The 27700-nt window shown below is 44.5% G+C and overlaps 1 protein-coding gene across 7 annotated transcripts in view; it reads right to left on the minus strand.

Moving 5' to 3' along the window:
• The window catches only part of ATRX (ATRX chromatin remodeler), a 643287-nt gene that overhangs the window by 288470 nt on the left and 327117 nt on the right, over positions 1-27700 (minus strand). The window lies entirely within an intron of this gene.

A 27700-nucleotide genomic window follows, 5' to 3' on the forward strand; every position in this document is an offset into this window, starting at 1 on the left:
ACACATGCATGAAGTTTACACAAATCCATTAATTTAAACAAACTTAAATGCAGGTTGTGGGTTTTTAATTTTTTTACAATATGAAGGTGATTTATTTGCCTTAATTATTTTTATTAGCTCTACAGTGCCAGCAGAGTCACTATTGCGCCAAAAGCACTACTCACCAACGGAAGCGCAGAGCCATCTTCCTCTTCCTCAGCTGCTTCCCCGGTAAAAAAGGCACTTGCCGCGCCGGAGTCCAGGAAGAGGTTTCCTGTGTACAAGGCAGAAGGCCCCTGCCAGAATGTGAGGGATCACCAGGATTTACTTTACATTCTTCCCTCCCTTCCTAGACGGCTCTCCTACTATTTCTCGGCCAGCAGGCACACAGGTCAGGAGTGTGGAGATCAGGCATGAGCTTTCCGTGTTCCTGTTAGCCCTGTGCCACTTTCTGAATGGCTGCTGGCAGTTCTTGCAAGTCCAGTGAGAACCGATGCCAACCATTCAGAAAGCAGCGGGAGCGCATAAAGCTTGCTCCTGACTTGTGCGCCACTGGCCGGGAAATAGGAGAGCCATCTAGCGAGGGATGGTTACACGCTGGACCACCAGGCTGTTTAAAAATGGTACGACAGTGGCGGGCGGGGGTGTTTGTTTCAAAAAGGTAGTGCGGCGGCGGGTGTATGTTTTAAAAAGATGGTGCGGCAGTGGGCGTGTTTGTTTTAAAAAGGTGGTGCGGGAGGGGTGTATGTGTTTCAAGAAGGAGCTGCGAGGGGGGGAGGGGGTTATAGCAGTATGGGGGGTACAAATTTTGTATCTTCGCTGCATATGAAGCACCAAAATTTCCACCTACTTTTGGGTGGAAAAAAGTGCGTCTTATGGAGCGAAAAATACGGTATATTTAGACCATATTTTTTGAAATGCAAATACTGTATCTGGTTTCTTTTCATTGCAGTTACATATTATAGACAAACGTTATCTTGCATTGTACTATCTTAATTGATGGTATATCTCTTTTTTTCCAATATGCAGCCAGTACCATTCGTGCTGATGTCATAACTAGGCCAATCCATTTCCTATGGTGATCTGGTATTACCGATGTGGCCATATTCAATAAGCAACATTCTTTAGTTTTACACACCTGCAATCCTAACACCTCTGATATAAAATCCATCACCTGTTCCCAAAAGATTTGTACCTTGGGATAATTCCACCAAATATGGATAAAGGAGCCTTGAGCTCCACATATACTCCAACATTCATCCGTTCAGGAGTATAATACCACTGATATAACATTTTATATCCATTCTCCATCATATTACTAGAGATAGATACACATAATAAAGAACCTAATTGCTTATTCCAGATATTTTGTTCATAGGTTTTTCCAAGTATCTCCTCCCAAGCTAACTTAATAATAATAATAATAATAATTTTATTCTTATATACCACCATACCCGGAGAGTTTTAGGCGGTTTACATCAGTTACAGTAGTATCTGCGTTAACACGCAGGTTTACAAACAGTTTGAACAATTTTAAACAATTTATCAGCAGTACACAATTTATCAGGTAGAAACAAATGTAAGAGCGGGGTTTACAGCATTTTATCATGTAAAGACAATTTATCCGATGTAAATAGTTTATCGGATATAAGCAGTGTTAATCGAACTTAACAGAGGATGACTGGCGGAGGGGAGATGGGGGAGAGGGGAGCAATTAAGGGGGGGAAGAGCGGGGGTGGGTGGGGGGGGTGTAGTAATGTAAGCGGGGGGGGGGGTTGTATAATAAAACGCTAGGCCGTGCATGCGCACTTCCTATGCGTGTGCTGGTTTTCCGTGAGCTGTAGCAACACATAGGAAGTGCGCATGCGCGGTGACCTCTCCCTAGGAACCGCATGCCCCTACAGTACTCTCTCCCCCTCTTCCTTCGCCGCCACCGTTCCCTATTTGTGCTTCTTCAATAAAAACCTGCTTCCTACCTCCCCTTAAAGTAACTTTGTCGTCGCCGCCGCCGCAATGGTTCCCTGTAACAGCGGCTCCTTTCACCATCCGACTCTGCTGTTCTTCGGTCTGCCCTGCTCCTTGCCTTACTATATTTTTAAGTTGAAAGACGAGGCAGTGGCTCCTCTCAGGATCCCCACCTGCGTCGGAAGTCCAATACAGTCGGGGATCTTGAGAGGAGCCGCCGCCACTGTGTCTTTCAAATTAAAAATATACTAAGGCAAGGAGCAGGGCAGAACGATCTTCAAAATGGCGGCAACTCGATCTCCGTTCCTCCGGTGGGGGGGGGGGGTCTAGGAGGAGAGGGATCGCGGCCACTCAGCGCACCCAGCGAGGAGCCCAGCGACTTTTCGCTGCCCGGGACCCGAGTCATTTGCCGCCCCCCCTCTTCCCTTACCGCGGGCCTGACTGGCGATTTAAGCAGCGTGTGCATCAGTCTTCACACGCTGCTTCGGGCCCTTCTACTGCCCTAATTTGCTCCGGACATGCCAGAGTAAATCAGGGCAGTAGAAGGACCCGAAGCAGCATGTGAAGACTGATGCACACGCTGTTTGAATCGCCATGTGTAGTCGGGTCCACGGGAAGGGAAGGGGGGGGGTGGCAAAGGACTCGGGCCCGCGTTTGTAGTCGCGACTGTGGGAAGGGAAAGGGGGTAAAGGAAACGCTAATGCTGCTGCACAGGGAACTGGTGTGGGGGAGGGAAATGGAAGGGGGAGGGAATGCTGCTTTGCACACACAGAGAGAGGGAGGAAGGGAGACAGAAAGACAAGAAGAAAGACACAGGGGCAGGTGCACAGGGAACTGGTGTGGGGGGAGGGAATGCTGCTTTGGACAGACAGACAGAGAGAGGAAGGGAGACAGAAAGAAAAGAATAAAGACACAGGGGCAGGGAGATATACAGAAAGACAAACAGACAAAGGGGGACAGAGACAGACAGAAAGAAAGACAGCGGGAGTCGCGTCAGGAGGGGTGCGGGATGCCGCAGAGGGAACTTTTCCAATGGGTGCAACTGGGCGGCTGTCGGGAGCCTCTGATCAGGGACAGAGCAAGGTAAGTGTATCATAGGGATAAGCAGGAGGAGGGGGGAGAAAAAGGAAGGGACGACTACTGCTGGATAGGGGGAGAAGGAAAGAGGTGCTGGTGGACAGGGGGGTGAAGAAAAAGGAACGGAGGCCTAATGTTGGACAGGGGGAGAAGGAAGGTGTTGCTGGATAGGGGGGAGGTAAAACAAAGGGAGAAGGGCTGCTGCTGCATAAGGAGAGCTGTGAAGGGGTGGTGGTGGACACAGGGGAGGTAAAAGGAAGGGAGAATGGACAGGGGGAGCAGGCAAGGGGTGGCGATGGACAGCCAAGGAAAAAGAAAGACAAAAAGAAAGAAAGCAGCTAAGGAGAGAGAGAGAAAGAAATAAAGAGAGACACACACACATATATTCTAGCACCCGTTAATGTAACGGGCTATAAGACTAGTAGCATTATATAATCGTGTAATACTCCCCCTACTTATTCAATGAAAAAATGCCTTCTCCAATAGTGTAGGTGGTTGAGTTAGTTCTTGTAGTACTCTTTTATAATAAAAATCATTTGTCTATAATTAAATAAGGAGAAATTAGGTTCTTACCTGCTAATTTACTTTCTTTTAGCTTCTCCAGACCAGTAGAGGTTAATCTTTACGAATGGGTATATATCCAATCATGACCAGCAGGTGGAGACTGAAAACAAAACTGTGGGACAGTATATAATATACTCCCTTCTCTATTTACATCAGTCTGCCGAATAGCCAAGCAGAACTAAGAACTGGAAAACAGAAAGAAAACAATACTCCAAACAGGAGTAACAAATAACATACCCAAATGCTGTTGGAAAATGTAGAGGAGAAATACCAGAAGGAAAATGTCCCCACAGCTCGCCAGCTAAGCCAGCCGAGCCACAGCCGCTGTTCTTTAATTCTCCCCGGCCCTAGAAAAATACTAGAACCCGCAGCAAAAAACAAAAACTGCCCGCGAAACAGCCCCAAGCACAACAACAATAGACAGGGTGGGGACCTCTACTGGTCTGGAGAAGCTAAAAGAAAGTAAATTAGCAGGTAAGAACCTAATTTCTCCTTCTTTAGCACTCTCCAGACCAGTAGAGGTTAATCTTTACGAATGGGACGTACCAAAGCAGTCCCTCACACGGGCGGGACCCCCGAAGGGCCGACACCAGAACACACACACCGAACACCGCGTCCTGACGCGCCAGAACATCTACCCGAAAGAGTCTGACAAAGGAATACAAGGAAGACCAAACCGCAGCCGTACAAATGTCCACTGGAGGCACGAGCGACGACTCAGCCCAAGAAGCTGCCTGACCCCGAGTAGAATGAGCTTTGAGAAACTCCGGAACGGGCTGCTGCCCCAGAAGAGAAGCGGAAGCAAAAGTCTCCTTGATCTAGCATGCAATAGTAGCCCTAGAAGTGCCAGCCCCCCTAAGAGGACCAGTCAGAAGGACAAAGAGATGATTTTATTTCCTGATCTCCTGGGTTCGGTGCACATAAGAGCGAAGGACCCGACCAACATCCAACATGCTCAGCTGACCCCTCCCAACTACCCAAGACCGGGAGGACCACAGATTGATTGACATGAAAAGGAAAAACTACTATTGGCAGAAAGGGAAGAACAGGCCTCAAGACAACCTGCTTCCTAGAAAACTCCAAGAAGGGAGCCCTACAAGAGAAAGCATGTAGCTCAGAAACACGCCTAGCGGAAGAAATGTCCACCAAAAAGACCGTCTTCAGAGGAAGGTCCTTCAAAGAGCAGCCGCCCAACGGTTCGAAGGGCGGGTGCATCAGAATAGAGAGAACCAGACTGAGATTCCAAGAGGGAATAGAGGACCGCACGGGAGGCCTGAGCACCTTGGCCGCCCGCAAAAAGCGAATCACATCAGGAATGGCTGTCAAACGCTGACCCGTCACAAACCCCCGAAAGGCTGACAAGGCCACAAGCTGAACCCGGAGAGAAGTCGAAGCCAGGCCTCTATCCATGCCATCTTACAAGAACTCTAAGAAGTTAGGCACAGAAACGCGGAGAGACCACTCCCCGCACCTGGCACCACCCCTCAAAGAAGTGCCACATCCACACAGAAGCCTGAGAGGTAGAAAGCCTCCAGGACCCCAAGAGTGTAGAAATCACCCTATCTGAATACCCCTTCTTACCAAGGCGACCCCTTTCAAAAGCCAAGCCGTAAGACAGAAGGGAGACGGGTCGAACATGGGAATGGGACCCTGCGTCAGAAGGTCGTCCAAGGGAGGCAGAGGAAGAGGATCCGCCACCAGAGTATCACCAGAACTGCGTATCACGGATGTCGAGGCCAATCTGGAGCCACCAGAACCCCCAGACCCGGATGGCGAACAATGCGGAGAAGAACTCTGCCCACTAATGGCCACGGAGGGAACCTGCACAACCGCCCTTCTGTTGGCCATGGTTGAACCAGAGCATCCAGACCCTCGGCCAGTCCATCCCTGCGACGACTGAAGAAGTGGAACACCTTGGCCTTGCCACTCGTGGCCGACAGGTCCATCAGGGACTGACCCCAAGCCGGCATTATCAACTGAAGAGCCACAGGGCTGAGACACCACTCTCTGTGATCTAAAATGTGACTGAGGAAGTTCGCCTGAACAACCTCTACCCCGGCCATGTGAGAAGCCGAGAGGTCCAGAAGGCGTGACTCTGCCCCAAAGCATGAGCCGAGCCGCCTCCTCCGCCACCTGAGCGCTCTTGGTGCCTCAACGATTGACATAAGCCACCGCTTCGGCATTGTCAGACCGGACTCTGACCGACTTGCCCCTCAAGCGGGAGCGGAAGGCTAAAAGCGCCAGAGGGACGGCTCTGGTCTCCAACATGTTGAATGACCAGGATGCTTCCTCCATGGACCAGGTGCCCCTAGACACTGAGCCCCCCCAACCGAGGAGATTGGCATCCGAGAGAAGCACCGTCCACTGCGATAGGTCCAGACTCATCCTCTGGACCAGATGAGAGGTCTGGAGCCACCAAAGAAGACTGCAGCGCGTCAAGTCTCACAGAGGGACAGGGACCTCCAAACTGAGCCACTGGGGTGACCATCTACGGAGCCGAGCATACTGAAGAGACATGTGGGCCCAACACACAACATCCAGGAACGCTGCCATCGACCCCAAGACTTGGAGGAAATCCTGCGCCCGAGGACACCGGGACGCCAAAAGAAGGCGAATCTGAGATTGCAATTTGCTTACCCGGGCCTCTGGAAGGAAGACCTTCCCCAAGGAGATGTCGAACAGAACTCCAAGGTACTCCAGATACTGAGCGGGGACCAACCGACTCTTGGAAAGGTTGACCACCCAGCCCAGCGACCGGAGAAACTCAACCACCCGAGCCGTAACTCGGGCGCTCTCCTGCAACGACTTCGCCCGAAACAACCAGTCATCCCAGAAGGGGTGTACCAGAATGCCCTCTGACTGCAATGCCACCGTGACGACCACCATCAACTTGGCGAACGTCCGGGGAGTCGTGGCCAGGCCCAAGGGAAGCACCCAGAACTGATAGTGCAGACCCAATATCGCCAAGCAAAGAAAGAGCTGAGGAGCGGCCCGAATGGAAACAGGCAAGTAGGCCTCCGCCAGAGTGAGAGAAGTCAGGAACTCCCCCGGCTGAACCGCCAGAAGGACAGACTGCAGTGTGTCCATGCGAATAAAAGGGAATTCCGAGAGTCCTGTTGACATCAGTTTAAACCAAGGATGGGCCGAAAGGTCCCCTCCCTTTAGGGCCCCATAAAGGAAATGGCGTACCAGCCGATACCGCACTCCTGAGGGGACACTGGACAACTGCTTAGAGATCTAGCAAGCGCTGAAGGTCTGGCGAAAGGCTAGCGTCTCCCATGCCACCTGACATGGAAAGGCTAGATATGATCCGGCAGAGAGCGGATAAAATTCAAGTACATAACCGTCCCGCACCACCACCAGGACCCACTGATCGGACATGATCTTGGCCCACTTTGGAAACAAGTTGTGAAGCCGGGCACCCCCGAGAACCAAAGGGGGCGCCGGCAAAGAGACATCGCGCAGGACGGGCAGCAGGGGAACCGGGGGGGGAAACTCCCAGCCCCCCGACGGGCCCCCTGAAAAAGACTGCATGCGCTAAGCCAACCGACGCCGGGGAAAAACCGGAAGCCTGGAAAGAAGCAGTCCGATGCCCCAGGCGAAACTTGCGAAATTCCCGCAGACGCCCCCAGGCAATGCCAACCCGAGAAGCCGGGCGGGCACGGTCCTCAGGCAGACGGGGCACCTCCGGGTCCGTCAGAGTCTGAACCACCGGATCTAAGTCCTCTCTAAACAAAAAACAACCCCCGAAAGGGAAATTTTGGGAAGTTCAGTTTTGGACGTGGCAACCGCCGACCAAGCGCGAAGCCACAAGGTACAGCGTGCGGCCACCAAAAGACCCAGACTTAGCAGCACCAAGTCACAAAGAACAACCGAGAGGAACGAGGCAGTCATCTCAAACTTCACCACCTCCAGATCCACTAAGGACCAGTCATCAGACTCACGATCCAGGACATGCTCAGACCACCGAAACACGGTGCGAGCCACCAGCCCCACACAAATAGCTGCCGGGACCCCCAAGGCAGAGACATCAAAATTATACTTAAGAAGTGTCTCTAACGTACGCTCCTCAGAGACCCTAAGAGTAGAACCGTCCATAACAGGCACGGTATGCCGCTTAGGAAGTGCCGAGACCACCGCGTCCCCCATTGGCGTAATTAAGGTAGCCCTATCCCCCTCCGGGATGGGATACCCATGAGCCAAGACCAAACGAAACGGCGCCCGTAGGCCACTGCGCCAACACCAAATCCCGAAAATCCTGATGCACAGGAAAAGAGCGGGAAACAGGACAGACCCCCTGAAGCAGAGGGGCCCCCATACGCGGGGTCTCCGGTGGCGCAACTTCAAAAATGCAGCACCAAGGAGACCTGCTACATCAGGTCTAAAAGCTCATCCCCTCTGAATAAAAAGCGCACCATGGACGCATCTGCTCTGGAAGACGAGAAAACCGCCGCCCCGCTGCCAGCGGGCGTCCCCTCTAAAGGATCCTGGAAGCCCGCCAAAGCAGCCAGGTCCTCAACCATGCCAACACGCTCCTCCGACCACCAATTCGCAATCCAAGCCCCCCCGCGGGCGCTTGGATGAGGGAGGAGGAAGAGGGGACGCCAAACGAAAAGAGGGAGGCAAGCCATAGGGGGCGCGGAGGGAAAACCACCCCCGAAATCCCCCAGGTGCACATGGGACCCCCAATTGTCTGCCCAAAGAAAGAAATTAAATTGGGGACAAAAAACCCCTGGGGGTCCCCAGGGACTCCCTGCCCCAGCATGGGTCCCTGCTGAAACCTGCCCCTGTGTTTGCAATACAGGGGGAAGGTCACCTGAGGTTGCAGACAAAATGGAGGGGCCAGACAGAGAAAATGGCGAAGTTCCCGCCAAAAATGCTCCCTCCATGGCCTGTAGCGGCTGAGAAGGCTGAACAGTCCCAGCCGCTAAAACAGGCAAGTCGGCATCAGCTGTCAAAAAATCAGCTGAGAGGGAATCCTTCGGCGAATCCCTCCGTGGGCGGTTGGGGAAGACCGGGCTTCCCCACTGCTCCCAGCCAACTCGCGAGGCACCATCGGCGGGGAGCTCTGGGCGCCTGCAGCCGCTGCCGACGGAGCTCCACCACCTCACCGACCCAAACCGCCGAGTTCAGGCCGGCCGCGAGTGCCTCGCGGCTGGACCTAATTGTGTCCCATTCCCCCGGAGAAGGGCACAATTGCTCCATACGCGACCTAGCTAGAAAAAAGTGCCGGTTAGATGAAAAAATACAGTAAAATACAGTTTTCTTAAAGGGAAACAACCCTCCAGACCAGCACTATCTCAGGATTTTTTTTTTTTTTTTTTACAGAACAGACTCCACAGGCTCTCGAAGCAATATGCCTTGCTTGATTTAGGGGGCAAGGCTTACTGCTGAGGCTCCTCTAAAAAAATGTGGGGAGGTGGAGGAAGTGGGGGGAGGGACCCCGCTCGAGACCCGCCGGGTTTGACACCCCCGAGGTCGGACGGACCCCCAAACAGGGCCCGCCCAAGCTCTGTCCGGCCAAAAACAGGGACTAGAAACCCCCTAAACAAATTCCAACAGCCCTACCAAGGGAGATGGGTACAGATCACTCAACACCTGCTGGAGACTGAAAGAAGACTGATGTAAATAGAGAAGGGAGTATATTATATACTGTCCCACAGTTTTGTTTTCAGTCTCCACCTGCTGGTCATGATTGGATATATATCCATTCGTAAAGATTAACCTCTACTGGTCTGGAGAGTGCTAAAGAAATCTCGATTTTCCAGACCATATTCTATTTTCAAACAGTCAAATGATATTAGTTTTCCATCCTTTATTAATTGGCCTAAAGACCTTAGACCTTGTTTTTTCCAATAGCAAAAAGCCTTATCTATTTTCCCAGGGGGAAAGAAAGGCAGATATCTTATAGCTGATTCATTAAAAAGTTTTTCCACGTACCCATCAGTTTGGTTCGTATCTTAATCCATAATGACAAAGTAGGTTGTAAAACGGGATTAATGTTAGAAGCTAATTTTTTCAAGTTCTCACTAGGTAGCCATGGAATTACCCATAAAGCAATTTCCTCTATTAAATTTTGTTCCAAAATTACCCAGCTCTTTTGAGATTCCAACTAATCAGATATTGCAGTTGAGCTGCCTGATAGTATGACCGGAAGTGCGGAACCACCATTCCCCCTAATTTTTTTGGCCGATATAACATATTGCACTTGGATGTCTATTATTCCAAATATAGTTAAAAAGTTTTTTTCTCCAATCCTTTTAAAAAGGAAGATGGTATTGATACCGGAACACCAGAGAACAAGTACAATAACTTGGGGAGAACAATCATTTTGATGAAATGTACTCTTCCTAGCCATGAAACATTTAAATGTTTCCATCTATTAAGATCATACATGATGTTATTAAGTAGATCTGGATAGTTGGCTAAGTATAATTCAGATATTGTTCTAGTTGCATTCACCCCCAAATATCATAAGTATTGTTTTGCCCATTTAAAAGGGAAATTTTCTTTTATATATATTTTTTCTCTATCATTTAAGGAGAGATCCAATATCTCAGATTTACTTGCATTAATTTTAAATCCTGAAACCTGAGCAAATAAATCTAACAACTGCATTACTACTGAGAGGAAATCAACAGGATTAGCCAGAGTAAAAAGAATGTCATCAGCAAATAATAGTATTTTTTGCTCCATCTTACCATATTTTATACCATATATGCCCGGATGTTGACGGATTAATTGGGCCAATGGTTCCATAGCTATGGAAAATAATATAGGAGATAAGGTACAGCCTTGATGGGTCCCTCGTCCTAGTTGGAAACTTTCTGTATATATTCCATTTATCCTTAGACATGCAAGGGGAGATAAATAAAGTGCTTGAACCCACATCATAGAAGTCCCCCCCAAGCCCATTTTTTCCTAGTAGTTTAAACAGATAAGGCCAATAGACCCTATCAAAGGCCTTTTCGGCATCGATTCCTAGAATTAAAGTTGATTCTCCTGAGTGTTGAACTTTCCATAGTAAGTGACATACTCTATGAATATTATCAACAGTACGTCTACCCCTTATAAATCCAGCCTGGTCATCTTTCACCAACTGTGGGACGTATCGTTGCAGTCTATTTGCTAAGATTTTAGTAAAGATTTTATAATCCACTCCAAGGAGTGATATCAGTCTATATGATCCACAGTTTGTTGGATCTTTATCTGGTTTCAAGATTATGGTAATTCCAGCTAATCTCCATGAGTGTGGTAAGAGAAAACCCTTCTCTAGGCGTTTAAGGAAAGCTACAAGAGATTTAACCAAATAACTTTTAAATACTTTATAAAAGTTTGTTGAATAGCCAGCCAGGCCTGGTGATTTCCCTATTTTCATATCCTTAATAGCCCACAGAACCTCCTCTTCAGTAATTGACAGATAATTGTTCAGATTCACCTTTCGACAGAGAAGGGATAACTCAACTGTTCAAAAAATTTAGATAAATTATCAGCTGATTCTTCATATTCTGGAGTATACAATTTCTTATGATATTGTATAAAAGCATCCTGAATTTGATGAGAAGTTGTACATAGCTTACCATACTAATCACTTAATTTAGTAATATAATTTCTTAAAGATTTGTTACATAATTTATGTGCTGTTTCCCCATCTTACTAGCTGATTCAAAATATTCTTGTACTGATTGCAGTTTTACACTAATATCTTCCAAATCCATCTCTTGTAGATCTAATCTCAGTTGTTTAAGTTTCTCTATCTGATTTATATTTATAAACTCTCTTTTATTGTTCTTATTATCATTCTTTTTTTTCTTATGCACTAATTCCAAATGATATATCTGAGTAAGTAAATCCCTCCTTTTTTGCATTCGTGATTTATAAATAAAGGATTCTAAAGAAATGTTTCCCTCTTAATACAGCTTTCAGGGGAGACTTATTACAGCCCCAGAGATTCCTGCAGCAGCGCTTGCTTTTCTTTCTTTTAGCGGGAAGGCAATGAGTGAGATGGACCCCTGACGTCATTGGGTCTGCCTCCAACCTCTTAAATTCAAGCCGCTGCCGCGGTTAATCTGGGAGCTTTGGTACCTGTTGGAGGGACACACCGGAGGAGACTTATTACAGCCTCAGAGTTTCCTGCAGCAGCGTTTGCTTTTCTTTCCTTCAGCGGGCAGGCATTGAGTGAGACGGACCCCTGACATCATTGGGTGCGTCTCCAACCTCTTAAATTCAAGCCGCTGCTGCAGTTGCGGCCGCAGGGTGTGCCCAAAGGGGCACATCTGGCCCCTTGGAGCCACGAGGAGCTGAACTAAAGGTCGTATCTTTTCATTTTATAAATATTTGATAGACTGAACATGGGAAAAAGGAAAATAAAACCTAAGAGTTCTACACCAGCTGTACCTGGCCCCATGGATAAACATTTAACTTTACTAACTGAAAATCCTTTAGTATTACCAATGAATATAAATTCCTCTATGTCAGGTGCTTCAATGAGTCCCCTCGAACGGACTCCTCCCCTTCATCCAGTATCTAGTGATAGTGGGAATATAAACCCTACTATATCCTCCGAACATGTGGTATCCTCCATTCAGACAAATAAATTGGTCTATACGGAAATACCTAAATCACTTGATTTTTCAGGTGTAATGGAGGAACAACCACCAATGGCGGAAACACGAGATATTACCCTTAAAGATTTGTGGTTAGGTATTACTAGAGTTGAAGGGTTTCTCAGATCAACGATGAAACAAACTGTGGATTTTTCACAGGCTATTTCTCACAAACTAGTAAATGTGGATAACAATCTGAGTTGTTTGGATAGACGTTTAAATGTGACAGAAACACAGTGTAATACTCTTCAAGCTGTCTCAGTATCTGCTGTTAAAGATTCTACTGTGATCCATTCTAAAATGGAATTAATGGAAAATATGTTTAGAACAAGGAATCTCCGCTTGGTCAATTTCCCAGTAACTCACTTATTATCATCTGAAATTTTATTAAGGAAATATTTTAAAGAAGTACTGGGATTGCCCAATGCAGAGAATTTCCCAATTAATAATTTCTATTATGTTCCTCAAAAAAGAATAGAATCTGCCCAGGAGGTTGACCATTTGGTCACAACTGAAATTAACTTGACTGAATTTTTAGAAGATAGCCAGGATGTGATTCAGAGTCGGTCAACTCTGGTGATAACATGCATGAGTGAGATAAATAAGATGTTAATAATGAAAGTTTATTTCAAAAACAGATTAACAAAATTTTGTGGAGATTTGGTTAGAATTTTTCCTGATGTCTCTAGAGCTACTCAATTAAGGAGGAAAGAGTTTTTGAGATTAAAAGTTAGAGTTTTGGCTCTAGAGGCATCTTTTTACCTAAAATTTCCATGTAAATGTCTTGTTAAATTACAAGACATTGAATATGTTTTTTGGGATCCCATTCAACTACAACAATTTTTAATTACTCAAGAACAGAAATGAATTAAATTTTCCTTTAGTTTCAGATCTGAGTCTTTGAGGAAAAAATGAAGAATCCCTTTAAAGTAAGGAAATGTTTCAGACTTACGTGGATGAGTCAAGAAGTACTTTCTTTATCTTTTCCTATAATTTGTGAAAATGTATCATGCCTCCCCATTTTTGTGGACTTAAAAAAGAATGGTGTATGATTGATTATGTACTGTTTATGAAATCACCTTTTTTTTCTTTTGTATTACTGGATATTGTAAATATTCAAAATTTATTAAAAAAAAAAAAAAAAAAATATATATATATATATATATATATATATATATATATATACAGTTTTCAAAGCTTCCCATATACTTATCGGTGATATAATCCCATCCACATTATTCATCAAATAGTTTTGAAATTCTTTCCCAATCTGTTCTATATTTTGTGGATTTAACAATAGGGAGTCATCCATTTTCCAATATTTAACTCCTTCATATCCGAACGGTACCATCTATTGGAGCATGGTCTGACCATGTTCGGGTAGAAATATTTGATCTATCTACCTGGGGAACAAGTTCTTTACTCACTAGCCAAAAATCTATTCTAGAGAAGGTGTCATGAGATTCTGAATAGAATATGTATTCTTGATCTAATGGATGTTGAAAATGCCAAATATCAATTAAATCCCAATTCTCCAAAAACTTTTTCAAATGTTTCCTATCCTTTTTGCCATACATAGGAACACGAGAGGAATTATCTCTCTTTGGATTAAGGGTCAGATTAAAATCTCACCCTATTATCAAATTTCCCTCTAAGGGGGCTTTCAATAGGTTATTTAACTTAACAAAAAAAATTTCCTTGATTAGAATTGGGGCATATAAATTTAAGAGGGTATGTAATCTCCCTCCCATTTTTACCTTTAATAATATAAATCTTCCTTCCTTATCTCTAATAACCTTCTCAACTACTGGACATATTGAATTTGCAAGTAAAATTGCAACCCCATTTGATTTAAATTTATTTTTATTAGAGGCAAAATAGATTTGAGAAAAGTTTTTATGAGAAAAAAGCTTTTCACAACTTGGAAGCAGATGAGTCTCTTGGACAAAACCTATTGACATATGCATGTATTCAGCTTCTTAAAAAAAAGAAAAAAAATAGTTGGGATTTCCTTGGGGAATTTAATCCACAAACATTTATTGAAACAATTTTGATAATCAAGACATCTTTCTTTAGGTAAGACCATATTACTACTCTTATCACACACATATACACCACTCTCATCTTTCAATCCCCACCAGTCATACTTCTCACCTCCTGGCCTCCCCTCCCGCCAAATCCTTACTGCACCCATTCACCCTATACCAACCCTAACACCTAGTCCCAAAATCCAGGAATAAGGTTCGACTTCGAATAACATAGCCAAAGCAGAAATGTTAGAATATCCCCACATCACATCTCAATTATCTACCCCCCCCCAAGTCAACCAATATTCATTCTTCAACAAGCCAATATTAACAGACTTATAGTTAGCCCTTAACATCTCTAAATCAGTTACTATTACTCTGGGTGTCTCTGTAGTCGCTTTTTCTGATCTATTCTATGCCATCTCTGACAAGATATTCCCATAGTCAGAGTGTGTGATTAATCCTTGTGTTGCTTTTCTCCTTCCCTCAGTCAAAGATTGGCCTGAGTAAGTACCTGCTGGGCTTCTATTGCTGACTGTTACTTTATGCTGCTTATTTTCTAGCATAAAGGAGATCCCAAATGAGTAGTGCCATTTATATCAAATGTTATTTTGTTGTAAACATTTGATAACTTCTCTGCAATCCCAGCGGTGTTTTAAAGTTGCTGAAGATAGATCTGCAAATAGTTCTACCTTCACATTATTCAGCATGATGTGACCAACTTTTATGCTGCTTGTAGCACTCTCTCTTTCTGTGGAAATCGCAAAAAGCATACTATTATGTCTCTCGACTTCTCTGCTTTACGAGGGCCCAAAGCCTAGTGGCCTTGCTCAAATTCTATAATTTGTAGATTTATCTTGGGGTCTTCCGCCTGCAGAAACCTATGGCATAAAGATTGTATAAAAGCCATTGGATCTTTAATCTCTTTAGCCTCAGGAATTCCACAAAATCTTAAATTGTTTTGTTTCACCCTGTTTTCTCCATCTTCTTTTTTTTTTTTTTTTTAAGTTCAATGTTTTTTATTGGTTTTATGAATAAACAGTAATACAAATATTTGCAGAGACTGTAAGAATGTAATGAGTCATAAGAGAGAAAAGAAAAGAGAAAAATTGAACACTAGATGACAATCAATCTACAGTGTGCAAAGTCTAACAATTATCCAAAAATCATGTGCTCTTAAGTATTTTGTCACAGTAATCTAACAGAGGTTTCCAGATATTGTCATGCTTAGAAACACTGTCATGTTTGATAGCAAAGCTACGTTCGTATCTCATAATTAAACAAATGTTATGCCACCAAAGAGCATGCGATAAGTTATCTGGATTTTTCCAATTAGTGAATATTAGTTTCAACGCAATCATAAGTAAACATCTAAGCAATTTAGCTTTTGGGCCTGGAATAATCTTTGTTAACCCATATGCACCATAAATCACTACAGCTAGGGTTAATTGTTCTTGAATATCAATAATCTCAGTTATAGTTTTCCAGATTCGTAACCAAAAAGTATGAACTGGGGGACAATGAAAGATCATATGATCTAATTTACCAACTTCTGATCTGCAGGACCATCAGCAATTGATCTCGGAATTGGGCAACTTAGAAAGCTTATGGGGAGTCCAAAATGCCCTGTGCATCATAAAAAACATAGATTGAGTAATAGCTGCAGAATGTAGCGTAGTGTATGTGTCCCTCCACAACTGTGGCCATTTTTTCCTCGCAAGAGTGACACCAGTATCATTTGCCCATGTATCACATAATGCCAAATCATTATTAAATTTGAGATTAATAAGTAGTGTGTACCAAGCAGCTACATGACCCTTCTGCTTAAGTTTCATCAAATCATAAAGCTTCCAGATAGAGGGTGTGATTTGTTTGAGTGAATTTAATTCATAACCCGCTGCAATAGCATGTCGAATTTGCAACCATCTATAGTAATGTGTAGAAGGTAAGTTATACGTTTTACTTAACGTCTCAAATGGAATCCAAGAACTATCACAATATAAATGTGCAATAAAAGCAATTCCCGCTCTTTTCCAAGAGCTCCAATTAATTGTTTTGTTCTGAATGACTATTTTGGAGTTGTTCCAAAGGTAAATGTAAGTAGTGTCTTTACATTTTGTTTTCAGCAGTTTGTCCGTCTCTGTAAGTGCCAAAGTTGAAGAAGAAACTGGAGTGTTTTGCTTACTAAGATCAGGACGTATGAATGTAGAGTGGAGTAGGTCTGTTGAATCAGCTGTTTCAGATTCTAGAATAACCCATGCAGGAAGGTCATCATCTGTAGATTCACGAATCCAATTAGTGCATTGTCTCAACATCATGGCTAAATGGTACTCATAGAAACTAGGAAAACGGAAACCTCCATCTAATTTATCCCTTTTTAATTTCTGAAGACTGATACGCGGAGAAGATTTGTTCCACAAAAACTTAGTGAGTACGGACTCAATCATTTTATAAGTAGACTTATTGAGATATACTGGTATCATACTCAAAGTATAGTTGATCACAGGTGATATCATCATCTTGATGGTCTCTAACCTCCCCCACCAAGATAACCGAAGCGGCGACCATCTAGTCGTCATTTTGGATACTACCTCCATCAAATGGTCTGTGTTGAGTTGAAGTATTTCTTCCATAGATGGTGCGAATAAAACACCTAAGTATTTTAGTTTTCTTCCAGCCCAATGTAGACCCAACTGTTGAATCTTTGTGAGCGCCTGAGGGGCGTTCAATGCCATCACCTCTGTTTTTGTAAGGTTCAGTTTGTAACCTGATATTGAGGAGTAGCAATCAATAATTTGCAGAGCAGGGGAGATAGAATCCACAGAAATGTATAGTAAAACATCGTCTGCATAAGCAGATAGTTTGATTTCTTTTTCACCAATACAGATTCCTTTGATGTTAGTATCAGATCTCAAGGCTATAAGTAAAGGCTCCAAAGCCAAATTAAACAGTAGAGGAGATAGAGGACAACCCTGTCTAGTACCCCTCTCTGGTTTAAACGAAGACGAGAATAGGCCATTAATATAAATCCGTGTATGAGGAGAGGTATATAATACACGAAGCATGGCAATAAAATGTGATGAGAAGCCAAACCATTCAAGTATTCGAAATAGATAAGACCATTCAATCCTATCAAAGGCCTTTTCCGCATCCAAACTCATAGCGACCAGGGGCTCTTCTATTTCCTTAGCCTTGAGAATAACATTTAGGAAAGTTCGGGTGTTATCATTTGAGAATCTATTAATCATAAATCCATTTTGATCCGTTGCAATAAGCTTAGGTAACACAAATTGTAATCTAGTAGCCAACAGTTTAGCATATATTTTTGCATCGGAGTTAATCATTGAGAGTGGTCTGTAATTAGTTACTTTCAAGGGATCCCTATTAGGCTTAGGTAAAACGATTATTGTGGCCTCAGTAAAGGTACCAGCAACATCTTTAGTTGTAATCAAGTAGTTGAAATATTCAATCAAGTGAGGTACCAATTGTTCATGAAAAACTGAGTAAAACTCATTCGTTAGACCATCAGGCCCGGGGGTTTTAGATTTCGCCATGGACTTAATTACTTCGTACAATTCAGTGGGTGTGACAGGCTCACTCAATTTGGTATTCTCTGAGTCATCTAAGGTGGCATGTGGCAAATCAGTAAGGAAGCCCTCTAGATTCCCCGAAGGATCCAGTTCTGATGCGTAAAGGTTACTATAATAACTCTGAAAGGTTGACAGGATATCCTTAGGATCTGTTGTTAAGCTATCATCATCCAGTTTAAGTGCAGCTATATTCGTTTTATCCCTTCTGCCCTTTAAATAATTGGCTAAGCTATGACCGCATTTGTTGGTATCAGTATAATAATTAGCATGTTGTGAAAATATTTGATTGGCCGCCGTCTTGCTCAATATGACATTGTAAGAGAAACGCTTGGCCCTTAAATGCACCAATTTAGTCATGTTAGAAGGGTCCGCACAGTGTTCTCTTTCTAGTATTTTAATTTCAGTCTCAAGATCCAACATTTCGTGCATCTCCTTCTTCTTTTTTGAAGCGGCATACGATATAACCATGCCTCTGATGTATGCTTTAAAAGCATCCCAAACTATAGGCCATCTGGAGTCATTAGGAGAGTTATTAATGAAGTATTCGTCAATAGCTGACTTGATATATAATTTAAAATCTTCCTCTTGCAAGAGAGAATTATTGAGTCTCCATTGTCCTGACAATGAGTGTTTACCAAATGAGTTAAGTTGGAGCTGAACCAGGGCATGGTCTGACACACTAATTTCCTTTATTGTTGAGGACCTGATATATTGAACTAAAGATTGACTGACTAAGTAGAAATCCAATCTAGAATAGGAGTTGTGTGGTGCTGAATAAAAAGTAAAGTCACGATCATCCAGATGAGTAATTCTCCAAGCATCCACTAATTTAAACTGAGTAATAATATCTTGAAGTGCAAACCAATTTTTGGATTTCTTGTAAGAAATTGAGGACTTTCTGTCTTTCAATGGGTCCTGTATGACATTAAAGTCTCCTCCAACGATACAATGTCTATCTCTATTGTCATTTATTAATTCTGCTATGTCAGTGAAAAAAGTGGGATCGTCTAAATTGGGACCATAAACATTTAATATCATCAATTTTATGCCAGCAACATCTAGGCATACCTGTATCCATCTTCCTTGCGAATCTGTAATATGTGATTAAATAGTAATGTCCTGCCTTTTCCTGATGAACATCAGAACCCCATTCTTTTTCCCCAGGGCCGGAGAATATAGAACTGGAAAAGCCCAAGCAAGATGGCATTTTTTAGCTTCTGATTCATTTAAATGTGATTCCTGAATACAGACTATATCCGCTTGAAATTTTGAGACGTAGTTGAACATCTTTTTTTTCTTTATAGGATTATTAAGACCCTTAACATTAAGTGTTAAACAGTGTAAAGGCATAAGTACAATATAACTTGAATTGGCATGAAAAAAGCAGTATCATATAGGTGAACATACATTTCAAATATGTGACAAAAAGCATGAAGATTGTCATCTGAAAAGAGAGAAGAAAAAATACAAAAGATGCAGTAGAATGGTAACTCATTAAACATGAATGGCAGTTAAACACGGGTTAGTGAGCACGTGGCAAAAGCTCACGCAACCCCAAACACGAAAGAAACATATTGAGAATATTAACAACAAGGCTACCACAGTTATAAAACAGAACCAAATCTAGAATTTATGGTTCAATTCAGGTCAAATCAGCTGCATATGATACCATTACGCCTGAATTAGTATACTTATCAAGTATTGTCAATAGGACTTGGAGACAATTTTTCAAGGTAGTCAGCAAGCTCATCCGGTCTGGTGAAGTCCTTGGTGCAGTTATTCAATGTTACTCTCATTTTTGCAGGATACATCATTCCGAATTTTGCCCCGAGTTGTTTAAGTTTAGGCCGGTATTCCAGGAGTTTTTTTCTCGCTTTCGCAGTTTGCTTGCAAAGATCTGGGACGAATAGCAGAGTATGGCTTTCAAATTTGATAGGAGCCTGTAATCTTGCTTGTTGCATGATTTCAATCACTTGCGTATATCGAAGTAACTTCACAATCACTGGCCTTGGATATTTGTCTGGGTGAGTAGGCTGCTGAGTAGGTATACGATGTGCTCTTTCTATCTCAAATGCCTGCTTGAAATTCAAAGTTAGCAATTTAGGTAAAGTTTCTTCCAGGAATTGAATCATATTTCTCCCCTCCCGAGCTTCTGGAAGGCCAAGGATACGGAAATTACTCCATCTGGAGCGATTACCATAATCTTCCAGATCAGTTTCCAGTTGTGTTATGCGTTTATTCTGACGCTGAATAGTTTTAATATTTTCAGCATTCACTGCTATTTTCGATTCAGCTGTGTCAAGTCTCGAGTTAAGATCAGCGATTTCGGACTTGAAGGTGGAGATTTCGGCGAGAATCTCGTCCGTTACTGTTTTGTTGTCGGCCATTAGGGAGCGGAGTGCACGCAGCTCTTCAAGCAGTGAGGCCGCAGTGACATCGTCGAGCTTGAGCGGCGGTTTGGAAGGAGAAACCGGCTCCAAACTTTTGCGTTTTCCCCCCTTAGTAGTTGCCATACCTTTGTTGCAGCTGCCGGTGAGTATTTTTATTTAATCTCTGTGGTTAGACAAGCTGTTTTGATGCTTTCAGGGAACCTTGTGTCGGAGCCGCGCGTTCAGGCAGCCATCACCGACGCGGCACGCTAGTGCCCCCCCATCTTCAATTTTAAGAAGTAAATCCTCCATTGACAAATCTAAGTGACTACAATGTTTTTGAATTTCAGATATTTACTGATGATGTAAAATGGCCCGTCCTTCAAATTCCTGAAGATTTTGACTCATATCATCCATTTTTTTTGTGTAGTCCATCAATATTGGCTTTTATGTCTGAAGTAAAAATTGCTAGTGAAAGTTTGATATCTCCCATCCATTGTTGTAAATCTTGTTTACTGGCTAATACTGGTTCCACAGTATTTCTATTGATTCTTTTCCAAAAATATTTTGCTGCAGTTCTTCCTGTAATAGAGCCAATTTTGAAATCGTCATTTCCACCGGTTCGCCCGCATGAAAAGCAAAAGCTTTGATATCTGGTCTAGTTTTTTTGTTTGCCATATTTCCAAGTCTGTCACAATTAAAGTCTAATTATACTGTCCAATTCCTGCAACCCAGGATAAAAGAAATACTTATTCAAAAGGGGCAATCCTCTCTTGCTGTTAAGTCTATTTATTGAGGGCTAGTTCTATTCCACATACAAATTGTATTCCTTCCGATCCGCGCATGTAAATGAGGGGAACTGCATGCAAAATAGGCAGGGACGCGATTCACTAACCATTTTTTTCAAATCCGACTGGGCTCGGAAAAAACGACTACTGGGGACCAGTCGCAAACGTCTTTCCTACTCTCCTGCTCCATAGAAACCCTGCTCTCTGCTGCTCCGAATCTCTCCTGCCTGCCGCCCTGATTTTCTTCCCCAATCTCTCCTGCCTGCTCTGCCCCAAATCGCTGCCATGCTCATTCCCAGATTTCTCCTGCTTGCCACCCCGAATCTCTCCTGCCCTTCCCCACAATGAGAGCCTGTGGTTTTAACCTGCAGGTTAAAACCACGGACTCCCTTGCCTACAAAAGTTGTTTTTTTTTAAGTCACGGCCTACACCCATTCTTCCCCACAAAAGGCAGGAAGGATGCCAACTCCATCCTGCCATGTGAAACCCAATCCCAGCCCGCCAACCTCCCTCCCTGCCTGCCTGTAGCTCCACATAGGCCGGCCAGCTGGCCGGGCCCAGCCCACCTGCTCCCCCCCTACCTTTAAGAATCGTTGGGAACAGGAGGAATGCTCATTCCCTCCTGCTCCAGGCCTCCTCCGAGGCCGGCACGATGACTGGGCAAGGCCCACCCCCTCCCTGTACCTTAATATTGTTGGGAGCAGGAGGGATGATCAGTCCCTCCTGCTCCACGCCTCCTCCGCCGACAAGTGCGGCCTTAGGCCATGCCCCGATGCATCATCTGATGCGTGGGGAGGGGCCTAAGGCCCTGATTGGCTGAGGCGCAAAATATCTACCCGATTTAAAAAAAAAAAAAAAAAAAATTACAAGCCCTGACAGCAGTGACAGGAGGCTGCTTTTGCTGTCACTATTGTCAGGGTCTGCGCATGAGCGGGGATCACAAATTTGTAATCCCTGCTCGCAAATGGGAGTGTTCCTCCGTTCGCCCCCCATTTAAATATGACTGATTTGTGAATCAGTCAGACCTGCCCGAATCGGAAACGATTGTTCCAATTTGGGCAGATTAGTGAATCTAACCCAAAGTCGGTCAAACGAAAGCAAACACCGACTGCAGGGCATCGCCTCAGTGTCACCTCTCCCACAGATAGCAGTTACGAATTGTCGGCAGGTTTTTCTCACATAGTTAACAAAAATTAAGTCTCCATCAGCACACCAGGATCTGTGCTTCAATTTTGTTCCACCAGTCTTTTCCCCTATGGGTGGGGTCAGCTAGAGCTCAGCGAGGAGCAACTGCAACTTGTAAGTTTAACAGCCCAGGTCCTGAGCAGGGCAGCACGAAAAGGGAAAAGAAAGAAGTTTTTCCAAACACACTTCTCTTTCCTCAATACTGCTCCGAGGAGATTTAATTGAGTTTCAGGTGGGGGGAGGGGGTGTAGAAGGCTAATTACACCTTGTCAAACGTGGAGCTAGTTCTAGCTCACACGCTAACCAGCCATCCACTTCCACTACGTCACAGAAGTCCCTTTCAAAATTATTTTAATCTGTAGATTAGTACACAATTATCTAGATAAAAATATATTAAAGTTATACAGCCAAAAGCTACAATAGCATGCAATGTGACCAAGAAGGGGATCTACAGATGGTGGCCCATGAATTGAAAAGGCTATGCCAGTCTGGAAGGAAAGATGATTGGCAGTTGATCTGTAGAATGTGTTGTGCTCTCTCATCATAGAGCCCACCAAATTCTGCTGAACAAAACAATACCATTGCTTACATGGAATTCTAGGCCAGCCTTTTGGCTCAGCAGCAAGTGCTGTACCTCCTTAAAAATATATGTTTTTTTCATTTTTTAAAGAATTCTAGCCAGCATTTTAGTTGTACTGTCAAGTGCTGTATATAGTAGACTCTCATTTAACCGGCACCCATGGGGATTGATAGATGCCGGCTAAATGATTTCTGGTTGCTTGTGAGTTACTATTAAAAATAGGCCTAATACTTTATCCCATACTGTACCACATCATAAACTGTTCCAGACAAACTACGGGACATATGGTAGGCAAAGCATGGGTGTACTCAACTGTGGTGTGTCAAGTTTACACTTAAATTTCAGCCAGAAATTGATTTCATTTTCATTTAAAGTATTACAGTATTTCATTTTTTTTTCTGGTTGCTTGAGAGTTCCGGTTAAAAGTGAAGTCTACTGCACTTCCTTCAGAAGGTTCTATGTTCAATTTCCATACCGGGTCTCCCATACTCAAATTAGGCACGAGTTGATGATGTAGAAGCAGTGTTCACAGCCCAAGAAAGAAACCCTGGCCATCAATGAGGGCAACACCTGATAGCCCGATTTAGAGCCCATGGACACTAGGGTCTGGAACCCTCGTGCAATGATTAGCCTAAAAACAATGGGAGACTGGCTGAGTAGGTCTATTAAAACAGGCAAAAAAAAAAAGTTCTGATTGATAGCAAAGAGCGCCATGACTTCAACATTGGTCTTAAATGAGCTGAAGTGGAAAAAGGGTAAGAACTGCTTAAAAAAAAAAAAAAAGAGAAAGCTAATTTATATTTGGGATGGGCAGCCAGAAATATTCAATTCAATTGTTTTTGTTGCCCGTTTATTACATCAAAGGAACAATGCTGTCGACTGTGTGCTCTTTCAAGTGTGTGTACTTTTTCTGCATACCTTTTTCCCCAGTAGTGATTGCATGCACAGTGGTTTATGCCTGTGCAATGGGAGCACTACTGTGAAAGTGTGTACATCATTTACAAAGAGTGCACACACTTTTGAAACAGCACACACTTATCAGCAAACTAAAAGAAAAAAAAAAACAACACTTTTGGATTTTTTTCCCTGCTCATTTTTGGGTTACAGTGTGTCACATCTGTGCCCCCAAAGAGCGTAGCGGACAGTTAGGTAGTGACACATTGCTTAAATCTGGCATGGTTCCCCTGAAACTAGGGGAGCCTCTCAGGACATTACTCCCAAGGCAACAGCCTAGAATTTCTCTTTCAATGATCTTTCAAAGCACACCCTTTAGTCAGAATGACCGTATGGAAAAAATATACAGTCAAACCTCGGTTTACGAGTACCGCGGTTTGCGAGTGTTTTGCAATACGAGCAAAACACTCCCAAAACTCTTACCTTGCAAACCGAGCACCGTCCCGATATACGAGTGAATTAAGCCATCCGCTGTCCCGATAACGAAAGCAGTCTCCCTCTACTCCTGACGCTCCAGCACGCTTCCTTTGGCAATTGGCAGGTGCTCTTCTCGCGTGCGTGCGCCTATGTTCCGAACAAGCAAACTTTTTTTTTTCTCAAGTCCCTCCCCTTCCGCCGCCAGTCGCACCCCCAGCCACGTGCGCTCACTTTTAACCAATGAGCGCAGGCCGGTGAGCTGCGGCTGTAGCTGTATAGGAGCATGCCCAAAAAATCAACGGAGAGGGAAGGTGTCTGTTCCTTTCTGCCCAGGACTGTTCTCCGTGTTGCTTGGCTGTGATAAAGCTGTGTTTCCAATAACCAGGGACTATATAACAGTAAGAGTCAGAAAAATGGCTGGATTGCAATAAAAGAGACTGACTCAAGTTAGTTAAACCTCCAAAGAGAAGGACTCGTAAGTACTCAAACTTAGCTCAGAGGCATGTACGAGTCCTTCTCTTTGGAGGTTTAACTAACTTGTGGCTGTGATAAAGGGCTGAGGAGGAGCGGATGGATGCACCATGTCCGCCACCCAGGGCTGTCTTTTCTAGCAACCCTCGCTGCTGGTGTCGGTGGTGGCAGCAGTAGAAGAGAGGGTTTGGGGCTTCGCTGACTGTGCTGCTGAGAGGGGAGGGGAGATGAGACACGCCAGTGAGGAACCGGTATAACCTGGTGGAGGATGGAGGAGATGCATCGTAGAGAATGACACGGGGAAAAAATCTGTCCCCGTCACTGCCCCGCCCCCGGCCCATCATCCTCTGCACCGCCCCGTCACCGCCGTTCCCTTCACCGCCCCGTCACCGCCATCCCTTTCACCGCCCCGTCACCGCCACTGCCATCCCATTCACCGCCCCGTCACCGTCCCCGCTGCATCCATATAAGCCTTAGTACTGTAATATTTAGCTTATTCCTTTCTTATAAATCAAAGTTCCTGCTGATGAACTAGAGAAAGAGATGTTCAGCTGACAGGGCTTTGTTTATAAATTTTTATCAACACAACTAATATACTACTTTATCCTAAAGCAAAAAATAAATAAATAAATAGAATTTTTTTTTCTATCTTTGTTGTCTGGTTTCTGCTTTCCACATCTTCTCATTCAATTCCTTCCATCCACTGTGTGTCTTCTCTCTGCGTCTTCCATTTGCTGTTACTGTGCCTCTCCCTTCATCCTCCCCCCCAATTGGTCTAGCACCCATCTTCTTCCCTCCGCTCCCCCATCGTCTGGCATCTGTCTTCTTCCCTTCCAGCGTCTTCTCCCCACTCTGTCTTCCACATTTCCCTTCACGGTCTGTTTCTCTCCACCCTCCTTCAATGTCTGTTCAATTCCTTTCCACCACCACCCTTCCCTCCCTCCTTTACCATCTGTTCATTTCTACCACCCTTCAGCTCCTCTCACGTGGCCTATCTATCTACCTTCCTCCCTCTTATTTTCATGGCACGTTACAATGTAATTTTTGCAAGCCACTGGAGCCTGCAAGCTCGGTCCCTGTCCCATTCCCACAAACCATCTCGCTTCTGTGCTCCTATTTTCCCCATTTCTAATATCTCCCCTATGTATCTGCCATTGCCCCCCCCCCCCCCGTGTCCATATACCATCCCCATGACAAGTCCCCTTTATGTCTCTGTCACTATGCCCCATACACATAATTTCCCCTCTTTCTGTTACCTTCCTGTGTCCAGATTTCCCCTATCTTCCTCTTCCATACCATTGTGTCTCTTCTTTTCAACTCCATCTAGCTTTTTTCCCTCTTTCTTCCCCCCCCCTGCTTCTAGCATCTGGCTCACCTGCCTGTCCTCCCCTTTCTTTCCTGCTGTGGGTTTTTCTTTCCGTCTTCATCCCCTTGGCCCAGAATCCTATTCCCTTTCACTTCCTCCTTCCAGTTTGAGCCTGGTTGGGCAGAAGCAATGCGCTGTTCCTTCATCTCCAAGGTAATATGCTATATTAATATGGTATTGCACCTGGTAAGTTTGCAACCACCACTTCCTCTTCCCTCAACATGCAATAGAGGTAGACAGCTCATAATAGTGAAAGCGGTTTCTAGAACTGCACATCTAGATAACCAAAGTTCCAAATAAGCAGGTAGGGTAGATGGTGTTATTTAGTACAAAACATTCATTCTTCTTACACCTTAAGTACCAACCACTACTCCAACAAATAATGAACAATGGCAACTAGTGCATTACAGGCGATTGATGTGGCACATGTTGTTCTCAGCGTTAACCAAAAAACGATGCTCTATAGTAGAAATGCATGTAACATAACTTACAGATGGATCGCGCGGTCCCCGCAGCCCCCACCCGCCTGCCCAATCGATCCTAGTGTTTAGTCAGCTCTCTCCCTTCTCCTCACCTTAGTTTGTAAGTTTTCTTTTTCGGCGACCTGCACGCTTTCCCAAAGAGCCGCGCGTGTGTGGCTGCTCAGTGTTCAATCTTCTGCTCTGCTGCAACTTCCTGTTTCCGGTTGCGTCAGAGGAGAAGATCGAAACTGAGCAGCAGCGAGTGCGCGGCTCTTTGATAGCGTGCGGGTCACCGAAAAAGAAAGCCTACAAACTAAGCTGAGGAGAAAGGAGAGAGCTGGCTAAACACTAGGATCGATTGGGCAGGCGGGTGGTGGCTGCGGGGACCGTGCGATCCTTCATGCCTCACTGCGGGGACAAGACCATTCACCGCTCCACGGGGCGGTGAATGGCCTTGTCCCCGTCCAACTGCTATTTTTCGTTCCCCATTTCAGCGGGTTACCCATGGCTAAACGCGGTGGCCGCGGGTAAACCGCCACCGTGTCATTCTCTAATGCATCGTCCTGAAGCAGGGGGCAGCTGTACGGGGATCCCGACGGAAGGAAGTGACCCTGTTGAAGGGGCTACAGCACCCGGACATCATTCAGGCAGGTACCCACCCCTGGACCACCATAGAAAACCTTGGTTGTGGAACAAATCGTTTGAGTTTACATTGTGGCCTATTGGGGACTTTGCTTTGATATATGAGTGCTTTGGATTACGAGCATGCTTCTGGAACGAATTATGCTTGTAAACCAAGGTTCCACTGTAAACTTTATTTGGCCACTGGCCTCAAAATCATCAGGTTGCAATGAAAAACATGAAAACATAACCAAAAGAAAAGATTTCTCAAAACAAACTAACTCTGTTGCCAACTCTGGACTTTAGTCGGAAAAGTATACACAGTCCTCTTCACCAGAGTCAAATGTTAGGCATGCTTTATGCAGTCACAAAAATACAATTGTTTTGCTTGAATGCTTCACTATTTTATAGCAGCTAAAATAAGCAGCTCTCTGTTCCTGAGCTGCAGGAAGACCGCACCCCCTTAGATTCAGTGGAGGGAAGGGCTTTTCTTCCTCAGCATGGGACATTTCTCTGAGGCTTGATCGGATGGGATCAGATGGTTTGCGGGGACGGCGACCAAGCTCGTGGGGACGGGGCAGAGACAGGGATTGAGCTCGCAGGGATAGGGCAGAAACGGGGACTGAGCTCACAGGGAGAGGGCAGAGACAGAGACGGGGCGGGGATAGTGACAATTTTTT

The sequence above is a fragment of the Geotrypetes seraphini genome, chromosome 5 (assembly GCF_902459505.1).
Source record: "Geotrypetes seraphini chromosome 5, aGeoSer1.1, whole genome shotgun sequence".
Lineage (NCBI taxonomy): Eukaryota > Metazoa > Chordata > Amphibia > Gymnophiona > Dermophiidae > Geotrypetes > Geotrypetes seraphini.